Raw genomic sequence first — 11,331 nt, forward strand, 5'->3', positions numbered from 1 at the left:
AGTTTGAATACAGTAGAGATAAGCTCTAATTTAATTTAACATTTTGTTTATTCCACTTTATTCCTCTTGTGTTTATATGTATTCAGTTGGGTCTGTATCCAGCCCTTTTTAAACTTATACTTAGATCTCTAATTTTTTACTTGGTGAGGGATTATTATGTTCTTCCTAATCTGAACTGTTCTCTTCACCTGAGCTACTATCCTGTTCTGAGTCACTGTCTTCTTTGTTTCTTACAGTCACGTACAAAATGTCCCTCTTTTCCACACTTCCAGCATGTAGTACTAAAGTCACTGTTTGGTGTGTGTCTAAACCTGTCTCTACCCCCTGCTCCTGCCCTACGCATTCCTCTCCCTCTCTTTTGGATTATTCCTGCTCCGGTTTGTTGTTTTTCTAAACATTCCTCATCAGGTGTTAATTTTGCTTGTTTATTCCCCATTGTACAAAAATTTTGCTGGGCTGTCACTGGCACGCTTGACTTCAGAGTGGTTGCTGATACGCCCTTCTACTTCACTTCTAAAAAATGAAGCGGTATCAGTTTTACGAGATAAAACTCAACCGTTCTCATTTGTCACCAGTACGTGAGCCTCAGCAAAGAAAACAAATAAAATAGAAGTAGTTCAGCAGCGTATTGTGCTGTAAAATCAACTTACTTCCAGACACATACACACACACATAGACATTTGCGCGCTTTTACTAATTCGGTTCATTAAGGCGATTCCTAACCTATTTTATTTTGTCGGTTCATTATGGCGATTCCTAACCAAAATAGTGTTTCTCACCCTCAGACGTCTCACTGGTGATTCGGATCGCCAGACTGAATCCCACCGCCGTGGACCAGACTAAAAACACCGGCCTGGACCCGAATTTAAACGTCCCAGGGCTTTCGGCCTCGTCTAAGAGGGCTGTGCACAGACTTCGGTGCTGGCTTCCCACGGCGTCAGGAATCAGTCCTGGATCCTGGAACAGAGTCACAGATAACAGTTCTGATATTTCTGCCCCGGCTACGAAGGACCAAAATAAATGTCAAGAGATTTATTCTAAAGACACTTTTTCAGCTAAGGATAGAAACACACACAGACGCTGTGGTTTTCACTTGTATACAAGGGCGGTCACAGAACGCTCACACCAGAGTGGGGGCCCTGTGATGCGCGCTCTGTTCTTGCACTTGTCTTTATTTATATGCAAAAATAATACAACAGTCAATACGTCTATTCATAGGCAGAGGAAAGTTAGTGCGTAGGGAGTGAAGATAAGAGCGGTTTAGGTGTATGTGTGTGTGTTGTGGGATACAGAAAGACGCGGCCTCTCTTCTTGTTAGGGAGCGTCAGATAAGAGTGTCCAGTTCGCCTCTTCCTGGCAGGAGTGAAATAATAACAGCTATTATCGCTGTGAGAAAGAATTTATAAAACAGTCTTGTAGTGGACAACAGCCTAAGTCATCAAAAGGTCAACATACAGTATTCTATCATATGCAAACTTATATCATTAAAAGCTTATACTGACTAGCAGTACAATTTTCTATTGACACAGTTTGTCTTTAGGAACTTTACTGTTTGTTCAGCTCATGTTTGATTTCTTCATTAACTAGACATTCTTCGTTAAAGTCAGTGTGTAATGTTTACTGACGAGGTTGAGTGTGTCCGCCATTTTCTGTGTGTGTTTGTGATCAGACTCGGGTATCAGACCAAACACACTGAATGCTCCGGATCTTTTTATTCACAGGGACAGCGGACTTTATAAATGAATATTTGGTATAGATGTGTGTTAGATACAGATTCAACATGTCGGTCTTAAAATACTGCGCCACAAACTGTTGGCTCCGCTCCAACAGGAAGAAGTGTTACAAAACACACAAAAGTTATTGTAGTTCACTAAAACTGAACTCACAGCTAAAACTAGGTGTGAAAAAGTTAAAACAGAAATAAAAACTCAACACAAAAATTAAAACTAAATTATTGTTAATTATCAATGAAATTATTTTGGAAAATTAAGTTTGGCAAAATTAATGGCTAACATTAACAGATAATTAGATATCAGTTATCAGATATGTCAACAGGTGAAGTCAGATGTTGAAACAAGATTCATGATTCTTTATTCGTATCGTTATACAAGTGAAATGTAACCTCCACTTGTGCAAAAGGGGGAGAGAAGAAGAACAGTATATATTATATAACCCTCGTGATTAAAAATCTAGGCCCTCTTGCTTCTTATATTGAATCCTCCATTAGGAACCTTGGTGTTACCTTTGACCCAGCTCTGGACACGCACGTTAAATCTTTGGTTCGCTCTTGTTTTTGCCATTTAAGAAATATCGCTGAGTCCCATTGTGTCACGCTCTGAATTGGAAATGATTATTCATGCTTTTGTTTCATCTCGCTTAGACTATTGCAATTCCTTGTTTACTTGTTTAAGTAATTCCTCCCTTGAACGACTGCAGGGTGTTCAAAATGCTGCTGCTAGTCTTCTGGCTGGATTGGACCCAAACACAGACTCACAGGCAGGACTTTAACTCAAAAACATCCAGGTTTATTGCATGAAGGAAAAAGAAATGCAACACTCGACCAGGAGAAACACAAAACTAAACTCACAAAGGAACACACAGCCATGAGGGAGGTCGCGATGCAGGACAGAGGGAGACACAGACATAAATGTGGGCAAATGGGGGAAAGAACCACAGGAAGGGAACACAGCTGAAGGTGATACAAACAAACTTGACCATGACGCACACCAGACAGGAAACTACCAAAGTAAAACAGGAAGCACTAAGACGCAGAGATTGCTTTTGTGTGGAAAGGACTGTCAGGGAAACCAGATGGATTAGGGAGATAATGGCAGGAGACAACGAGAGCAATGTGGACACGGTTAATTGAGACGAGAGACATGGAATGAAGCATTAGGAGAACATGGAAACAAAAAAGGGAAAGAACTCACAAGGACACACACAAACAGAGACACACAAGGGGAACCAAAGAGGAATATTAGAAACTCCAGTCAGACTAACCTAAAGACTGCTAATGTACCTAAACATGGGTTTAAAAATAAAAATAAGAATGACCCGTATTCTAATATGGTATATTTCTATATGTTAAAACCAAGTAACACTTACTGATTTCTGTTTGTACACAGACATGATTTAAGTGAAAAGTGCAGACGTCAATCTCAGTGTTTGACCTCAGCTGTCCCTCACCTGTTGGTCACTCCCAATGAACATCTTTGCATCTTTAACTCTGCCTCCTCCAACTTTTGTGGAGAGGGGAGGCAGCACTGAACAAAGAGCTGTGACTGCTAAACGTTTTCTTCAGTAGAAATTAAAGTTACACAGTCAGAAAACATCAGTGTGGCATATATCATTTGTATATTATGTATATCATTTCAAACAGGGGTGATTCCAGTAATGCTGCACTAATGAATTAAACTATTCACTTTAGCTAAAGTTATTAAGTTAGCTAAAAACCTGGGATGCTGTCTAAGACATAAATAAACCTAAAATACAATGGATGGACATTCATGTGTTTTCCTGGAATCATGTTTGTTTGTCAACGCTGAACCCAGAGCAAACAACGCTAAATTAGCATTTTTAGCTAACAGCTACAATAAGTATAACAGTTACTGTAAGGCTGTCATTTGTTTACATGATGCCTGCTCTTACACATGTAATACTACTTTTCTCTCTGTTTGTTTTTCGTGACTTTCTCTTGTCTTATGTAACTTGTGTTCTCTTGTGACTAGGGATGGGTACCGGTATCCAGTGCCATTATGGCACCGGTTCTGACATAAATGGTAGTAACCAGACTGAAAAGCAGCGCACATTTCGGTGCTTTTTTTTTTTTTTTCCTGAGATGTCATACACTTTGGATTCTACCCAATCATTTTACCTTTGCAAGGACAGTAGGCGGGCCCAGGTACGTACGTTCTTTTAGAGCAGAGCTACAGATTAAAAATGCCCAAGGCGAAGTGAAAAGTGTGTAATGTTATAAATACTCAGACCCAGAGGCTCTGAAACGTCTGGCTGTACTTCACAGCAAAAGATGCAAACTCAGCAGCCTGCAACAAGTGCTTTAAGGTGATACTGTGCAAAGGAGGTAAGACCTTAAATCTGATCAAACACTTGGCGACGCATAGCGTTTTTTTAAAAGCCGAGAAATGCACCGTATTTGATATTTGATTTGTTACAAAATACACAAAAGTAGTTCACTAAAACTAAACTCAGAACTAAAACTAAATCTGTAAAAGTTCAAATTGAAATAAAAACTAAACACAAAAATTAAAACTAAATTGTTAATGATCAATTAAGTTACTTTGGAAAATTAATTTTATAGGACATGTCCTGTTAGTGTTATTAGTTTGGCTAAAAAAAAGAAAGAAAAAAAAACCTTGCCTCATTATTCTTTGATAGACATATTTATTTGGATGTTGGATATCTCTGTGAGTGACTACTGTCAAATAGTTCAGTTTTTAATATCTGCATTAATCTAAATCAGTCTAGTCTCTGACACAGACCCTGAATACATAATAAATAAAAACTCAAACCTAAACTTAAAGAAGCAAAATCACAATGTAAACTGATGTAAAAACACCAAGTGAAAGAGAAACACAAACTAAACCTAATTAAACTATAATATAAAGTATAACACCTCTGCTGTCTGTTCACACTGAAACAAAGATGGAGGATAAAACAGGTTTTAAATTTGAAATAGAACTAGGTCAGAGGTTGACATGTTGCCTTGGCAACAGAGTCTTAAGTTAAGCTGGGCATACACTGTGCGATTTTTTTCAGTCGCGTTATTCAGCTTCTGCTCAAACTGCACAATTGACTCGCAGGGGTTAGAAGTTCGCAGGTCACGATGCAGGGTCTCACACTATACGGCCCGATGCTCTGATGTGACCTGAGTGCTCACACTGTGAGTCCATAACATGAAGCTTATAACAGAAAAACTGTCGCTCGCTCTCCCTCTCTGTCTTTCACTCACACAGACACACACCACCACCATCAACTTTGCTAAATTGCTAATGAAAAACATTGATCAGGCAGCTGTGATTGAGCAGCAATGACCATCCAACTCTTTTCACGGTTGTTGTGGTCGTGATAATTTTGTGAGGCCACATGGAAAAGGCTCGAATGAGCTTTCCAAAGTTCTACAAGTTGTGCCTCCATTGCTTGTGTCCAGATCACATGCTGCTCCGTCTTTTTCATCGACATTTATGTGTTTGCTCGTGCGCAGTGTGAGAAGTTGCGGTGACACCCTCACGGTCAAGCGAGTGATGATCGGGAGCTGGTCGTGAGGTGTTAATCACTTCTTGTTACCCCACGTATACTACACGATGCACGACACACGATGAAGGTGAAACTTGGCCTGATCACCAAAACGGTCGCACGACTGAAAAATCGGCTCAAAATGGGCCAAAAATCGTACAGTGTAAGCCCAGCATTAGTGGAAGCTTAAAAACAGGAATTATGCAACTAGGGACATTTAGTGCAAAACAGCAGAAAGAACATTGCCTACGCTTGTGTCGGTAGAAGAGAACAACAGGAAATGACATTTGGGTCATAAAACTAGACATGAGGAGCTAGGGTGCAGGGGTTTTTGCAGCTATGTGACAGACATGTAGAATTAAAATACAGAAGTGACCATTGTGAGTTTGTGAGGGGAGGGGGAAGCAGACTATATTATACACATACGGCCTGTAATGCTTCAGCCCTGCAGATGCCTAGCACGTTAGCAGCTCTTCTTTTCCGGAAATGTAAATAAAGATGATTTTGGAAAAGTTCTGACCACCCCTGAGTCTGTCTTCTCTGTCCAGTTAGAAGAATAAAAGAATCTGGGATAATAGTTCCCAGACTCTTCTTCCTCCACAAAGGATGTGCCAGTGGGATTAAGGAGGTCCGTGAAGAGTCTGTCTTCTCTTAAAATTATTGACAGATTGGGCGGGTCTTATGATAAGGGACAGATCAAAGATAGGAAGCCGCAACTAAAAAGACTCTATTGCCTCTGTCTTTGAGCCCACATTCAACAATGTCTAAGAGCAGCTGGTAGAGTGCTGTGAGGTCAATGAACATAATATAATGGGTTGTGCAATAATACTAATATAACAACAACAATAATAATAATAATAATAATAATAATAATAATAATAATAGTACTTATAGTCCATTGAGAAAATTAGGATACCCCATTAAATAATCAGCTCTTTATTATGAACTGTTCACATATGAATGTTCAATCATGTCTGGAAAAGAAAGAGACTTCATTGCAACTAAACAACAAAAATTAACATTTTCTTACACATACAAACAAATAAGATATGAACAAAAATGTGTATTTTAATGGAAGAAAAGGTTAGGATACTCTACCCCCTAACAAATAGTGTTGCCCCCTTTGGCTGATATAACTGCAGTGAGATGCCTTGTAGCCTTGACATCGATCAGAAGAAAGTTTGGTCCACTCTTCAACACAGAATTCTTTCAGCTGTGAGATGTTGAAGGTGAGCTGGCCAGGTGACTGCATGCTGAGTTGGCAATTCAGCCATTTGATTCATGTTACAACAGCTCATGAGTAAATGAACATGGTGCAATAAACGTATTTTTAGAAGTATATGTTCCCAAATACATACATTTACTTAAATTTACTTGAGTAGGGTTAGGGGTTGCCACCTCAGCATGCAGTCAAGTTCTATACTCCTGCTATTGACCTACTAAGGTGTGTTGCACCAGGGACACATGGAAAAGTTGCATGACACCGGCCCTCGAGGACTGGAGTTTGAGACCCCTGTCATACGGAATATGACAAGGGTGGTTGAACTGCACGAAGACTCTGGCTACACTAGTCTTCATTCTTCATTTTTTCTCTGTTTTAGCCTCCCATCCACACTGAGATGGCATTTTTGGTCAAGCTTTTTGAAAACGCTCTTGCAAACGGATACATTTGAAAACGGTGCTTGCGCGTCTCAGTGTGGACAGCGAAAACTGAGACTTTCGAGAACGATGACGTAATTTAGTCATATGATGCAGTCATGTGAGCAATTCAACTAAATTTATGGACGGCATTGTACTGCAGTTGTTTTGTTTGTTCTCAATTTTGCCAGCTGTATTAAAGATTAATATGTTTGTACATGCTCCAGATAGCTTTTCTTCAACCTCTTTAATTCATACTCGCTTTTGCAACTTTGTACTTTTGTGTTACTCGCAGCAACAACTCTACCTCATTGTCCGCCCATTATAACAACTCTGTGCTTTTCCTTGACATTTTGCCGTTTCAAAGAGCCAGAAAGTAAATAAACGGCAGACATAAAAGACGCTGGTTGAATAGTCTTACATTTCACGCATATGCAATACAGGAACATAAGCGTTTTCAGCCATTTCAGTGTGGACGCGCAACTGTTTGAAAACGATTGAAAACGCTAGTGTGTTTCGCTTCTCTTCTGGAGGGACAGCAATGTGGCCTTGTCCTGTGAGCCACCATAAGGATGAACTTAGAGTAGAACTGGACTGTCACCGGCCTCAGGCTCTTCACCTTTTCAAAGACAAAGCAGTCATTTAGATAAAATATTAGATATTGTTTACCTGTAAATGCACAAAGAGAATTTAGAAATGTAATTATTGTCAAGAGTGAACAAGCACTGATAGTGTAATCTACAGCTGTGGCCAAACGTTTAGAGAATGAGAAGTGTTGTTTATTTACAAAGTTTGCTGTTTCAAATTTAACTTATTCAAATTCACAAAGTTCTACCCATATCACGGCTCCATCTAGTGGACTGATAGTAGAGCAGCTGATGGCAGCTTCCTCTGCCTCACTCTGCTGTCTGACTGCATTCAGCTGACACTGAGATGAAGCAGGAAAGAAGCAGCTGATATTTGGACAGCACACATGATGGAAAGGAGGATTTCAGTTGATGTGCACATGAATGATTTGTGTTTCCTCTGCAGGTGAAGGTAGAAAGTGTGTGTGAGCTGAATTGAGCAGCATGGATCAGTGTGAGGACAGAGAGGAGGGAGTCCCTCCCTCTAAAAGCACTCTGTGTGGGGAACATGAGAGCCAGACCAAAGCTCAGAGGTGAGATGACCATCTCTAACTGTCCATGACTCTTCTCCATGTCACAGCTCAGCACTCACATCACTGCTCCATCATTATTCACAGGAACCCACCTGGACCTCCACCCAGCTCTGTGTCCTTACAGAGTGACGCATCTAAAGAGTTCCCCCTTAATTTTAAAGTCCAGCCTGTGTCTGCTGCAGAGAGGTGAGCTGTTAGTAACATGAACTCTTTGATCTCAGTTTATCTGATTTAAATGAACTGTTTGATGTTGTTTCCTGATCTCTAAACTGCATCTCAAAGGAAGAAGCCGAGTGTGGAATTCCTTTATTCTATAAAACATGTCCAACATTTAAACTCCTTCTACTCACAGTGGGACCATCAATAGTCCTGCACAGTGTAAATGACTGTGTTTACCTCTGGGTGGCGCTCTGTTCTTACACTGTAAAACAGTAGTTTGGAGTTTCCTTCTGCTCATGTTCAGCCTGCAAACCTGTTTCTCTTTGGGATGATGAAGGTATTCTAAGTCTTCATCAGCTTCTGTGGCTGCAAATGAAAACAACAACAACAAAAAAACAACAACATTTTTCTTCTCTGACAGGATCAAAGGGAGACCTGCTGGACCTGAACCTGAACCCAGCTGTATGTCCTTACAGAGTAACGCATCTAATGGTCACATCATGTATTCGAAATCCCAGCCTGTGTCTGCTGCAGAGAGGTGAGCTGTTAATAACATGAACTCTTTGATGTCAGTTTGGTTTCTTCCACCTGTCCTCACCCTCCTCCTGTTCCACACCTACATGTTAGTGGTCCTGGGTGGTTGTCACAGAGGGACTCAGAGCTGTTTCTGAATGATGGCGCCTGTGCTTTAGCAGACTGCTTAGTCTCAGCTCCAGAGCACAGAGCTCCTAACACAGGTTTTATTGACACTTTTAATCTGTTTTTGAAATCATTCCTTTTTTCCCTAAACCCACAGCTTCTTAGGGAGCCAAATCCTAACAGCTTTCATTCGGTGATGTCTTAGACACTATGATGCAAATATATCAGTGTCTCTAACCACAAATGTATTTTGTCTTATGTCCCAAAGAACCTGCTTGGAATAAACCAAACCTGCATGCATACGTACTTTTCACAACTCCAGTGTAATAAAATGTTTCTGATTTACCAAAAAACCTCAAACTGATGTAAACGATCAGGAGTCACAGATATGTTTATAGTTGCACAAATATGTTGTTGGGTCTAACACTTAAACCCCACTGACTGACTCAGAGACCAATCACTTGTGTACGAAGCAAGACCACAGCACTCTTTGTCTTTTATTTGCTGCAAGGGGAGCCCGGTCAGGGTCTCAGAGTTGTAAGTTCTGCAAATGATCCTAAAAAACTCCAAAAGAACCAGCCTCCCCTGCAGCCTTTTATTAACTCTGTGTTTACACAAACATCTCATTAATCATGCAACAGATAAAACACTCACATGTGAACATGTGTCATATGTGTCTGCAACAGTGAACATGTGATGTGTGTGTGTGTAAACATGTGATGTGATCAGTGATATGTGTATGTGTGTCTGTGTAGAAAACAGAGGTGAGCATTCATGCTAAAGATCTAATTACTCTGCTAAAGATCCAATCATCTTGTTAAAGATCTAATCATCTTGCATAATGACAATCATATTGATCCACAATTCTCTAACATTTCCCTCCTGTTTGTCATTTTGGAAGGAACTCCTCTGTAATATACTCTCAACCATACACCACTTCACGAAACATTTTCAGAGCATGCATCATTTATACACAGGTGTCCGGCAGGTCATTCATGTCATGTTGCTGCAACAGTACATTGTCAGTAGCAATCATCTCATACATGGTAAAATACATCCTACAAATAGGCTAATCAATACCAACAGTCCATGAACAGGAGTTAATATTTTCAAAAGCATATGCCACCATGGTCCAGACATCAACCAAGCCATCCCTGGGGATCCTCCTGGTGTGCGTTCTTCCACATACTTCTGCAATGCTGTCAGGCTTTGTAACACTGCATACACTCCAGTTGTGTATGCATCATTTCTCTGATGGCCATCTGTTCTTCTCCAAGGACTTTCCCAGGGTCTTATTCATCCTTATGTGTCCCACCAGTACATACCTGTTTCTACGTGTGTTCCAACTTCCCCAACCTCAATCCACAGGAACAAACCTTGCATGATCTTGGCTCTGGGTCCCCAGAAGTGAAATCCCAGGGGACGACGCTCAGATCAGTGAGTCCACTGCTTGTGCTCAGTAGGTCCCTCTTTGTCCATGATCCTGGATGGTGTTCAATTCTCTCCATGAAGAAGACATGGTCTGATAATTTCAGGAGGGCATACAGACCACCTCACTGTGCTGGTAAAGATGGATAGGCTTTGTGTTCACATAAGAAATATCAGTCTGCCAGAATCCTCGTACCATTAGGTGTTGGCTCGATCGTTGAGCATTTGGTCACGTTCTGTCTTCTCTCAGTCATTGTCATCTGGTGTGAAGAGTCAAATGCACAGTCTACTGCCCGATGAGGTACATCACTTGCACTGGCATTCATCAGATCCGTCAGGCACTTAATTTGAAAAGCGCTATATAAATGAAATCCAATCCATTTTTTAATTCTGTTCAAACGGGGACAAAAAGAATAGGTGACATTGTACAAATGCCATGGCAAATCCCCAACCTGGACTGACCCATTGCCCTTCACACACATGGGTAACAAGATAAGATAAAATAAGATAACCTTTATTAGTCCCACATGTGGGAAATTTGTTTTGTCACAGCAGGAAGTGGACAGTGCAAAAGTTATGAAGCAAAAATTAGAATAAAATAAAATAAGAATAAATACAGTACACTGGGCTGCTTCCAGTTTGTTTAGCAGTGTAATTTCCGGCAACGGTTCAGATACTTGGGGCCAGGCCAGCAGGTCTGTCTTACCACCATTCCAGCTTCTGGTGAATCAACCTTCCCATTCAGGTTCAGGGGAGTTGAGAAGTTGACAGTGTTCCAAGTACTTTTACTCCTGGGTGCGTGGCAAACGAACTGTTTTGCTCTTGGTGATGCTATACGGCCACAGTCCAGAAGAATGTGTAGACCGCGGCATGTGTGCACAAACATAACAATTAGTCTTGTTGTTTATGTGAGCGGTTGTATTCATAAACTGCCATTAGTAATTTGTTGAAAACCCGTGCGGGTACTGGATGTGGTTAGCTTTGTCCCAGTGCGCTCCTGCCAGCCCACTCAGGGTCAACAGGCCCAGTAAGGTAAACAACACATTCCCAGCCAT

General features: G+C 40.8%; 2 long non-coding RNA genes across 2 annotated transcripts; one reads left to right on the top strand and one right to left on the bottom strand.

Annotated features, from left to right (window-relative positions):
- Positions 1 to 753: 753 nt before the first annotated feature.
- Positions 754 to 1,131, bottom strand: LOC109199867 (uncharacterized). Its single transcript, XR_002060154.1, has 2 exons — positions 1,094 to 1,131; positions 754 to 957 (listed from the first exon to the last, which is right to left on the bottom strand). It is a non-coding gene; the product is annotated as an uncharacterized LOC109199867 (long non-coding RNA).
- Positions 1,132 to 7,997: 6,866 nt separating this feature from the next.
- On the top strand, positions 7,998 to 8,744 carry LOC109199869 (uncharacterized). The gene is made up of 3 exons (XR_002060156.2): positions 7,998 to 8,050; positions 8,135 to 8,236; positions 8,631 to 8,744. It is a non-coding gene; the product is annotated as an uncharacterized LOC109199869 (long non-coding RNA).
- The last annotated feature ends 2,587 nt before the right edge of the window (positions 8,745 to 11,331 follow it).

This window comes from Oreochromis niloticus, unplaced genomic scaffold (genome assembly GCF_001858045.2).
Source record: "Oreochromis niloticus isolate F11D_XX unplaced genomic scaffold, O_niloticus_UMD_NMBU tig00001756_pilon, whole genome shotgun sequence".
NCBI classification, from domain to species: domain Eukaryota; kingdom Metazoa; phylum Chordata; class Actinopteri; order Cichliformes; family Cichlidae; genus Oreochromis; species Oreochromis niloticus.